The sequence below is a fragment of the Pogona vitticeps genome, chromosome 4 (assembly GCF_051106095.1).
Source record: "Pogona vitticeps strain Pit_001003342236 chromosome 4, PviZW2.1, whole genome shotgun sequence".
Lineage (NCBI taxonomy): Eukaryota > Metazoa > Chordata > Lepidosauria > Squamata > Agamidae > Pogona > Pogona vitticeps.
The window spans coordinates 134,740,855-134,751,932 of NC_135786.1; the positions used below are offsets into that span (position 1 = coordinate 134,740,855).

An 11,078-nucleotide genomic window follows, 5' to 3' on the forward strand; every position below is an offset into this window, starting at 1 on the left:
AATACTACAAATATCTGTACTTTGATAGCTCTTTAATTGACACTTTCCCCAAATCATTGGTCAGTGTTGTGGCTTGGTGAGAGGGCTGAGGATTTTTTCAACTGCTGGGCTTAATGCCTTGCACCAAACTACAGAACTCAGGATTCTGAAAGGAAGCCCTAAATATCAAATCTATATTGTAGCTATATATACTCTGGATTGTACATAAGGATAAGAAGAGATCTCCCAGTTGCAGGGCAGGCAGTTGCCTCAGGAGGTAGCACGTAGGAGGTGGAAGGAGAGCCACCACTACCCTACTACCCACCACCTACTGCATGCTGCCCAAAGTGTGTGTTGACTCTGTAGTTTGGCTGCTTTTTATCTGGTACTTATAATGACTGGATCTGAGGGGGTCTTCAGTGCCCAAGGCCTTCTTCTTCTTGGCTACCCATCTCTTAATATTTGGTCCCAAACACAGATGGACTGAAGAAATAGCAATGGAGCAATGAGGGCTCTTTCTGCTGCATCTCTGTTCTTGTTCGGTGGGGGGGGGGAGTACGTTCACCATTTTTGCCACCATTTTCACCCCTTCTTATACAGTGTTGACATGGATGACACCGCCCATCCAGTTAGTGTGTCTTTTGCAGGAGGAGAGCTTGTACTACCCCTGTATCATTGATGAGATTCTGTGCAACACTAATCAACTCAAAATAGTAAGACAGCATCTCAAGGACTTCCCCAACCCTCCCTGAGGGATCCCACCTCCAAAATGAGATAAAAATGTATCTATGTATGTGTCTTTTTGTGATTTTTTCCAATATACATTGGTCCAAACTCCCATTTCTGCAAAAACCTAGTGTCTTTCCATACAAAACTAGTGTTTTTGTGACTCTGAGTACATAAACACATAGCAGAGATAAACGTACAGACTGATTCACCCCAAAGACACATGTAATCCATTTAATGCTAATATTTTTCCTACTCTATTTGACAAAGCCAACAGTTTGTGCATTTATGCAAACTGTGAAAATGCATGAACTGCTGGTTTGGGTGAGATTTTTTCTTCTTCTTCCATTGTCCTATTTTCAGAGCAAGGACCGATCAAGTCAGGTCTTAAATTCCTAAAGTTACACACTAAGGCACAGTCTTTCAGTTTAGCTGACCTCCTAGTGCTACTCTAAAGTGTAGTGGTAACAACTGGAACACCTTGCCACAAGGAGATAGAGGAGCTTTTGCACAGTCACATTGCAGCCTGCCTTAGGAAAAGGTTATAGTTTTGCACTTAGCACAAAACTAGGTCATATTGAACTTCTTAACTAATGTCATTAATGTAGGTCCCAAGCTGCCACATGCAGATGTATTTGAGCTACAATCTTTGCCTCTATTCTTTATCCATTTTGCCTGAAGCACTAGTAAGAGACAGATTAAAATTTTATCTAGGCTGCCTCTCCCTTGCTTTCATTTTGGATTCTAGAGTGCAAAGGTGCTTAGAGACTCTTTTGCCCATTGGAGCCACTCACTCAATGTTAATTGATCTATGAATCACAAAAAAACACACATAACCAGTAGAGTCATTTCATAACCAATTGATCCATAGACTGTATGTCCTCAGGCATCTGAAGTCTAGTATTGATTCAAATATTTAGAATTTTTGCAATATTTACAACAAAAGGGCTATTCGCATTTAAACATATTTTCAGAAGGTCTACATCAAATCTTCGAGAAAATTGTATTAAGTTTGGATGCAATATTCTGTTCCCATTGGAGTCAATCTATTGGTTTGAGAGTCCCCAGTAACTGAAAGAATGCACAAATTCATCTTGCCCTCGAAATTATTCTTCTGCACCCATGATCCATCATTGTGTTCAGTGAAGTTGTAATATTCTTTTCTTCTTGGCTCACCTCCAAATGTGGCTGATGAGGCCATGAGTGGACAAGATCTCAGGTTAAGATAAAAGATAAGATGCTATGAAAATTCTGAAGTAGTAACTGTGTTATTCTGTCTCAGCATATTGAAAAACAAAAGGAAAGAGTTGGGGGAGGCAGAATACTGTAGCACTTTAAAGACTGTTTCATTTCAGTATGCACTTCCATGGATCAAAATCCACTTCCTCAGATACGGGACTGCAAATACATGGCCTGTATAGTGGTGCCTCGTAAGACGATTGCCTCACAAGATGACTAATCTGCAAGACGATGGGTTTTTGCGATCGCTGTTGCGCTTCGCAAATTGTTTTTTCCTATGGGCGATTTTCACTGGACGATGTTTGGGTCCATGCTTTGCAAGCCGGGTTTTTTTTTTTAGACCGTTCATAAGACCGTTTTTTCCCTCATTGGAACACATTAAATAGATTTAAATGCATTTCAATGGGGAACCGCATTTTGCAAGACGATGTTTTCGCAAGACAGCGATTTTCATGGAATGATTTAACATCATCTTGCGAAGCACCACGGTATATTTATATATCTCCATGGCCATGTGAAGATACAGATAATAGTCAATGTGACTGCTTCATTAACACTGGAATGGGGGCTACCAAGCTGTTAATTACATTAGCTAGCAGCTCCTGGCCAAGGTAGTAGTAGTAATAATAATAATAATAATAATAATAATAATAATAATAATAATAATAATAATAATAATAATAATAATAATAATAATAATAATAATAATAATAATAATAATAATAATATAATTTATTGTCATTGTAAGTATATACACAGTATACCATACAACGAAATTCACAGACACCCAGAGACCAGACACATGCACACACATAACATTCCCCAAACACTCCCCACTCACTAGAAGTCCCCCACTAAAAATACAAACATCTACACCTCAGGCCAAGTAACAAGTCCAACTAATTATTCACTACTGGTGGTCTTTAAGCTCATTATTAATTGCAATTATAGCTCTAGGATAAAAACTATTTAGAAAACGTGTGGTCCGAGTCTTAATTGTTCTATATCTTCTGCCAGACGGTAACAGTTCAAAAAAGTTATAAGCAGGATGGGAAGAGTCTCTCAGGATGCTGTGTGACTTCCTCAGACAGCGGGATGTGAAGATGTCATCCAGGGTTGGTAGCTGTAGCCCGATGATATTCTGGGCAATTTTAATGGTTCTCTGTAGAGCTTTTTTGTCCGCTACAGAGCTACTCCCAAACCATGCCAGAATGCCATAAGTTAGGACACTCTCAATGGTGCTACGGTAGTAGGACAGAAGTAAATGCTGTGATAAATTTAACTTCCCGAGCATTCTCAGGAAATACAGCCTCTTCTGTGCCTTCTTTATTAGCATGTTGGCATTTATAGTCCATGAGAGGTCCTCTGAGATGTAAGTACCCAGAAATTTAAAACTACCTGTAAGTACCCAGAAATTTAAAACTACCAACTCTCTCCACTTCCTCACCGTTTATGTACAGTGGTAAATGTACATTTCTCTTCCTCCTAAAATCAATTATGAGTTCTTTAGTTTTTTTGATGTTAAGTGTGAGACCAGGTAGAGTTGTCTGTTACAGGACTGCAAAGCAAGGTTTATAGCTTAAAAGTCCCTTTCCAATGTTAATGAACCATTGTTACTTTGTCTATTATCTACTCGGTGATGGGGATATACATAAATATATAGACCATGTATGTTCTAAGAAAGTGGAGATTGATCCACAAAAGCTTACTGAAATAAAACAATCTTTAAAAAACTATAGTGTTTTGTTTTCCTCCTCCTCCTCCTCCTCCTCTTCTCCTCTTGCTAACATGTAATGAAAATGCTTGTGAACAAAGTTCCATGGTGGAAGACTAGAACGTATAAAAATAGATTGGTTTCTATTTTAGATCCAAGTTTCTGGAGGTCTCTATACTGTCATGATGATGGGATATGTAGTCAGAGAAATGTAAAATGGCGTCAGATAGGTTCTGTTTGGAGATGATTTGAGGGACTGTGGAATGTGTTTTTCTAAGCACCATGAGAGTGTTTTTCTGAGACCGTTACAGCCAGGATCCAGATATCTTGAAGTCCAAATGAAGAGGCCCTGGGGGACTCAACATTTCAAGCTTGTTACAGAAGAGAAACAACATCTGGACTCTCATGGGAATGGTGGGAGGAGAGAGGTGGTACAACCTCTAAAAAGTAATTGGTTAATAGCCATAAAGGCCATAAAGAAGGTAGGAGTTTGGGAAGGTAGAAATGGACGATTCAATGGCTCGTGTGTTGTTCTGTTATGGATTTCAATTCCATGATAATGGGAGAGAAAGAACTTGATTAAGGAAGGATGTAAGTAAGGAAAAAGAAGGAGGTGTGGGCTAGCCCACCATTGCCTACCCTAGTATAGCTTTTTTAGTATTTATTATTTTCAATGGGAAATAGTTATCTTATTTAACTGCAAGGATCTTTGAATATGTTCTTAATGCTGGTGCTTATTCAATATAAACTGATTTCTAATGAAACTCTATTTTTCTAATAAAAATTAATTATTAAAATTTCTTATCTGAGGTCTGGTCTCTTGAACAGCACGGTCTGGCTAAATCCAGGAGTGGAGAGGGACACGAACTAGCTACCATTTAAGAGTCCTACCTAACTGAGCTGTTGTGAGTTCTAAGGAATCACAAAGCCCATATGCCTGTTCTTTCAAAGTACTGACTAAGTGCAAAGTGTTCTTTTTAGGTCAGACTTGTTCAAAGGGCTTATGCTACGCACTGCTGAGGCCCCAGCACAAGGGTGGTAGATACGTGCCGGTCAAACTCTCTGGCCAAATGCCGAGCGGCCCTTTAGGGGTCCAGTGCATTATAAGTACTGGGGTATCAAATGGATGAATATAACAGGGCTAAAGATAACAAGGTAAGTAAGTGCAAGAGTTGATGCTTTTGAACTGTGGTGCTGGAGGAGACTCTTGAGAGTCCCCTGGCTCAAAGGAGATCAAACGTATCCATTTTGAAGGTAATAGACCCTGAGTGCTCACTGGAAGGATAGATCCTGAAGCTGAGGCTCCAATATTTTGGCCATCTCTTGAGAATAGAAGACTCCCTGGAAAAGACCCTGATGTTGGGAAAGAGTGAAGGCAAGAGGAGAAGGGGACGACAGAGGACGAGATGGTTGGACAGTGTCATTGAAGCTACTAACATGAATTTGACCCAACTCTGGGAGGCAGTGGAAGACAGGAGGGCCCGGTGTGCTCTGGTCCATGGAGTCACGAAGAGTTGGACACGACTTAATGACTAAACAACAACAAAAGATAACAAAAAATATATCTCCTTTTTCTACTTCCTCCACTTGCTCTTATGATAACAACTATGAAGTTTTTGCATTATTGTAAAAATGTATGTCTATTATTTAATGTGGCTTTTAATCTGCTTGACTCCATTTTATTTATTTATTTATTTAGAATATTTCTATTCTGCCCTATATCTGATTATCTCAGGGTGGAGTACAGCAGTATAAAAACAGTTCAATATTTTAAAAACACTTGAAAACACTTCAGCTATTGAAAACTATATACATGCATTAGAACCAATAACCTTAAAGAAGTAGCCATGGGACACTACCTTAATCCCTGAAGGCATTGGTGAGTGGCCATGTTTTAATCTGGCACTGAAATTAAGTTAATGTCCATGTTAGAGTGGGGGGGGTGAGGGGTGAGGAGCATTCCATAACTGATTACCTTACCAAATGTGTGCCTCTGTGTTTCTAGAAGCATTAAAAAACCCAGAGAGAATGTGGACCATTGAAAATAACAATTTAAATGGTCTGAATTCTACTTCAGGGGAGATGAAGAGATAAAGAGTAAAACCAGATTACAAAGTATAAAAAACATTCTGTAGTTGGAGCAGAGTTCAAAGATTTTCCTTTTTTTAATTGAAAATGTATCAGTCAGCAGGTGACAGAGACTTGCAGCCAAACCTCCCTGCTGTTCAAACAGAGGAAAAAAACAAACAAGCAGTTTTATCACTTCCTCTGCTTGCAGATTCTGGGCATGGCTCAGCGTTCTCACAGCTGCGAGATGAGCTTTCCATCTTCTGTGCCGCAACTCCATGTTCGGTTTCTTAATTCATGCATCCTGAAACATACCTGGGAAGATGGGCAGAAAAGAGAAGTTGAAAAAAAATGTGTGGAAAAGGGCATCTTGTTCCTCCTAGTCCATGTGAAGAAGATGAGGGATGGATATTGGTGAAAACTCAAAGATCTTCCCCCATAAATTTGGATGGGTTAAATGTTGCTAGTATTTTACCTATCTGAGTCATCAATCCATTCCCTGACTAAATACAGTACTACGTGAGATGAGAATACTGTAACTTCCCTGCTTTGCCATTTCTAAGTTTGTTGGGATTGCTTCTTTGTTTACTCAATCATATCCTGGCTCTTTTTCATGCTCACGGTTTGGCCACACGGACCCTGCTGTACGTTGCTTTGTCATCCACTGCACTGGTGGTAGTCTTACAATATCTGAAAAATATTAAAACAAGGGGTCAAGCCTTTTTCTCACCACTACAGACTTGCATCTAAAAGATCCTTGCCTGTATTGTGCCATCACGTAAATACCCTCATATGAGATCTCTGACGTCTGCTGACACAGAGATGCACAACCCTTTACAGGAAGCGGGAGTAGTGAAGAAGTACAGTACAACTGCTCAGGTATGTGGCTCTCTTTAAACTTATACGATGGCATTTTTCACTCTTCCTGGCCAGCATAGTCAAAGGTGAAAGGTGGTGAAGGATGAGGAGAATTATATTCCACAGCCATCTGGAGGGCTATCTATCCCCTCGCCCTGCATATTTACATGTAAAAGAAGTTCTGCTGTTCTCCTGCATGAAGCACATGCATCCAGATTTTTGCCAGCTGCTCCATCTTCCTCCTCTTTCTCACTTTCAAGTGTCTTCTAGTTGGGAGAGAGTGGGCAGGAATCTCCATGTACAACCTCTGATTTGGACCAAATGAGATGAGACAAAACCTCTTCAGGATACTCTCTATTTAAGAAGTACTGGAGAGTGGGCTGGGGATGCTAAATGAAAAAAAAAAACACCTTGTTACAGCTGTATTTTGGTGGGGGGGATCTGTAGCACATAGCTGAGGGATCCTGTGAGAGGCACAGCTAAAGGTTTGTTTTCTGAGTGATCCTCCCTGCTTTCCCATCAATTTTCAAAGGAGTGCATTAAGTAACACCTTGATGTAGAATTTGAACAACTCTCTCTTGTACAAATGAGTTTGAGAACTTCTGCTTCATTGTTGCATCTGTGTCCAATAAGAAGATATGCATACAGATGCACACAGGAGTACTTCGATTGGTACTTCTTCTAAGCACTCAAAGAACACATTTCAAACCAGACATGTTAAATTGTGAAGAGGAAGCACTCCCCACCAAAAAAAAGCCTACTTAAAAGGCAGTCACAGTTCCTGGAGGCTTACAAGAGTGGCCATTCACCTTGTTCTACCCCAGGGGGAGGGGGAGGGAACTGATGTGAGAGTCGGGTGGCCAAGCTCAACAAAACATCCTTATGGGAATGCATGCAGCCCCAGGGTTACACTTTGCCCAGCCTTGGTAAGCCTGGTTTGGATCTCATCTCCAGCATGAACTGTAAGCAAGCCACTCTTTTTCAGCCTTGGCCCATCAACATTTGGGACAATAATTGTGCATCACTCTCAGGGCTTTTGTATAGTTTGTAACACTATAATGTAATGCCTGGAATAGTTGAGTATTAAGTACTAAGCAGAAAGTACTAATGCTAATAGTACTAATGTTACACAACTTTATCATGTAGGGCTCTCTCTTTCTGTTTTAGAGTTTAATCCACTTTCCATGCCATAACAACAAAAAAGAAAAAAAAATCAACATTAATAATAATAATAATAATATATTGTTTAACACTGTCTAAGAGTTAAATGGGCAACATTAGAAGATTTGTGTTAAATTGTTATCTGTACATTAACCACAGAAGTAGAAAATGTTTTATTTATTGTAATTAGGTTTAGAAAAGAATATATACTGAATTTCTACTGACCTTCCTCCATCTCCTACTCCTATCTCTACCAAAGCTTTTAGGCACATTATTTAATTAAATAATTTTAGAAGCCTCTCATTTGTTGAGAGTTAAATCTAGTTGGTGCGTTTTCTTTTTTTCAAGGTGAAATTCATAAAGTCTATAGAACACAGTGGGTAGATGAGTGCTTTTACTATTATTCTCTCTGTAACTGACCTGGCATTTCTTTTGTTTTCTAAAACTCTGCATGCAAAACAGAGAACACTTCCATAGCTAAATAACACAGTAGACCTGTTTCTGCATAATGTAGCACGTTACCTTTTAATAAGTGGTAATATGCCAAAGCTTATTGCAACATTTTGCAAAGTTAGTATTGCTTTCAGCTCTCTAATCTAGGATAGGCAAGTATTGTGGTTCCAAGGTCTGGCTTTCTGTCTCCAAACATGTTGACACAGACCACCAAAAAATGTAGAAAAATGCAAAGGAAGGATAAAATTGGAAGTGGATATAAGCCCACTCCAGTTTTTTGGAAAAAGAGGGGGCTGGCAGAGCACATGGACTGTAAAAAAAAAAGCTTTAAGGGGAGCATATGGCCCCTGAATCTCACTTTGTCTGCCCTTCTCTAGTTGTTAGTACTGTGCTTGAAGCATTGTGATACAGTATACATTTGTAATGTTTTGTAGAAAGAAGTTAATCTCTCCACTAATAGGTGTCTTCCTGCATGGTAGCCTCACAGATGTTACTGTCCTGCTTAGAGGGTGCATCCACTTACATTACTAACAGGGTATCTAACTTTTTATTGATTGCTATGAGAACTATACAATTAACAGAGAATGGTTTTAAATTTTGGCAAGGAATGATTAACAAATATTGTGATGAAGGGAAGAGAGGCAGAATAAATAAAAAGTATTTTTATAAAGCAACAAAAAGGTGCTGTGGGTTTACCAAATATAAAGAATTATTATTTGGCTAATCAGTTGGGGTTTATTGGTGAAATTATATACAACCCAGAAAGGTTAATTTGGTGGGAAATGGAATCATCAGAATTACAGGTAGATAATGAAAATCCCTATTTGGTGTGGTCAAGAAATATAAAATAAATGAAATTAATAACCCATTTTTAAAGACAATGTTAAACATATATGTGATGGACAGGTCAGTAACCACTCCTGTCCATCACAATGGAACCCTGATTTATCAACCAATGGTTGAACAGAAGGGGTGGAATCAAGGAAATATAAGAGGAATGGAAGACAGTTAAAGATCAGTTAGAGTTAGAAGTTAGAATTAGGGACTTCAGTTAGGGATATCAGTTAGAGAGAAGCAGTTTAGGCAGTTAGGACGAGCCTTGTGTTAGAGAAGGGTAATAGAGAGATAGAGCATAAGACAAGGAAAGTACAAATTTTGTATGGTTTATGGTTATGATTGGAAAGAGTTAAAAGTGATGAGAAATGAATAAATACCTTGATTAAAATGATTCTATCTAAGCAAATATAAATGTTACCAAAGCACAGTTTACTGAATGAATAAAATAAGACCATCCATGATTCTCTTTATATGATTTACTGATAAACACATAAATAAACATTGCTGTATTGGATAACTGTGCTTTAAGAGTCATTTTTGATAGAGTGAGGAATAAATCCTCTGGTGGCAGCGAAAAGGGTTGAAAAGTAAATGTCATACCCGAAAGTGAACCTGGGTTGTGTGGAAGAACAAACAGAGGAACTGGGTCTGTGTGACAATATGGTATAACTATAGAAAGAATTTATGTCCATTTAACTCTCCACTAGAATTAGTGATTGAAACAGACAATTTTCCTGTCAATATGAAAGTGTATGTGGAATTATTTAAAGAAAAAAAAGTGATTAGATTGAAAGACTGGTTGTATAAAATGAGATTGAAAGATCAAATGAAACAAATCCTTCAGAAGAAGAATATTTCATGGCTGAATTATATGCGATTAGGAAGCTGGACTAATGAATGGGTAAAGAAATATAACAAAGGTAGAAAATACACTTTATGAACAATTCCTATTATCATATGAAGATATTCAGATTACTGATTCAGTAAAGGGTACAGTGAGTAAAATTTTTGGATTCCTGCTTGACTTAGAAGAGGAAGAAAGAAGGATTGAACTTAGTGTGGGGACAAGGCTTTGAAAAAAGAATACATGAGGAAGAATGGATGAAGATGTGGAAAATGAGGGTTTTAAGATTTATGTCAGTGAGAATAAGAGAAAAATTTTTTAAAATTGGACTTAAGATGGTATTTAACACCGACAAAATTAAATAAAACTAACACTAGTTATATGAATGCCTGTTGGAAATGTGATAAGGAAATTGGTAAATACTTTCATATGTGGTGGGAATGTGAAAAAGTACAAAGATTTTGGAAACTAATCTTTAAAAAATTTAATGACATATGTGAAAAAGGTATAGAATTTAATCCTGAGATGGCTTTGTTATCAATATTTGAGAATGTGGAATATGATAAGATGACTAAAGAATTGATTACCAATTACAGCAGCTAGACTAATAATAACTTGCCAATGGAAATCAAAATCTGAATTTCAAATGGATGAATGGTATAATGAAATATGGAATATAGCTATAAATGATAAGCTAACTTGTAACTGAAAGGTTAAGAAAGGAGAGGATAAAAAGAATAATTTTCATGATATATGGGGTAGATTTTTGGAATATGTGTTAACAAGAGGAAAAGGGAAAGCTCCAAATCAAGAATCGATGCAGTTCTGGAGAAGAGTACAATAAAAGAAGAAGAAGAAGAATAGATGGAAGAAATAGAAGATTATTGCAAGAGGTCCCATCTATGGTGGGGGTGAAAACAGTCAATTTGTGTTTTGGTTTATGCATTTTATGTTTATGTTATAAACATAAATGGCTGTTCACGGCTTTTATTGACTTCTCCTCTGCATTCGACACAATCACCAGAAACCGCCTGTGGGATAAGCTCACAGAGACCAACATTGATAAGAGACTCCTAGCTCTAATACAAGAACTATACTCCAACACAACATTGAGGGTAAAGATTAGCACAGATGGAAGGCTGACAGAGGAAATTCACACCAACAAAGGGGTAAAACAAGGATGCTTACTCGCACCCCTAC

General features: G+C 38.1%; 1 long non-coding RNA gene across 1 annotated transcript; it reads right to left on the reverse strand.

Annotated features, from left to right (window-relative positions):
- Positions 1 to 3,910: 3,910 nt before the first annotated feature.
- Positions 3,911 to 10,835, reverse strand: LOC144588948 (uncharacterized). Its single transcript, XR_013544725.1, has 2 exons — positions 6,751 to 10,835; positions 3,911 to 6,415 (listed from the first exon to the last, which is right to left on the reverse strand). It is a non-coding gene; the product is annotated as an uncharacterized LOC144588948 (long non-coding RNA).
- Between the last annotated feature and the right edge of the window lie 243 nt (positions 10,836 to 11,078).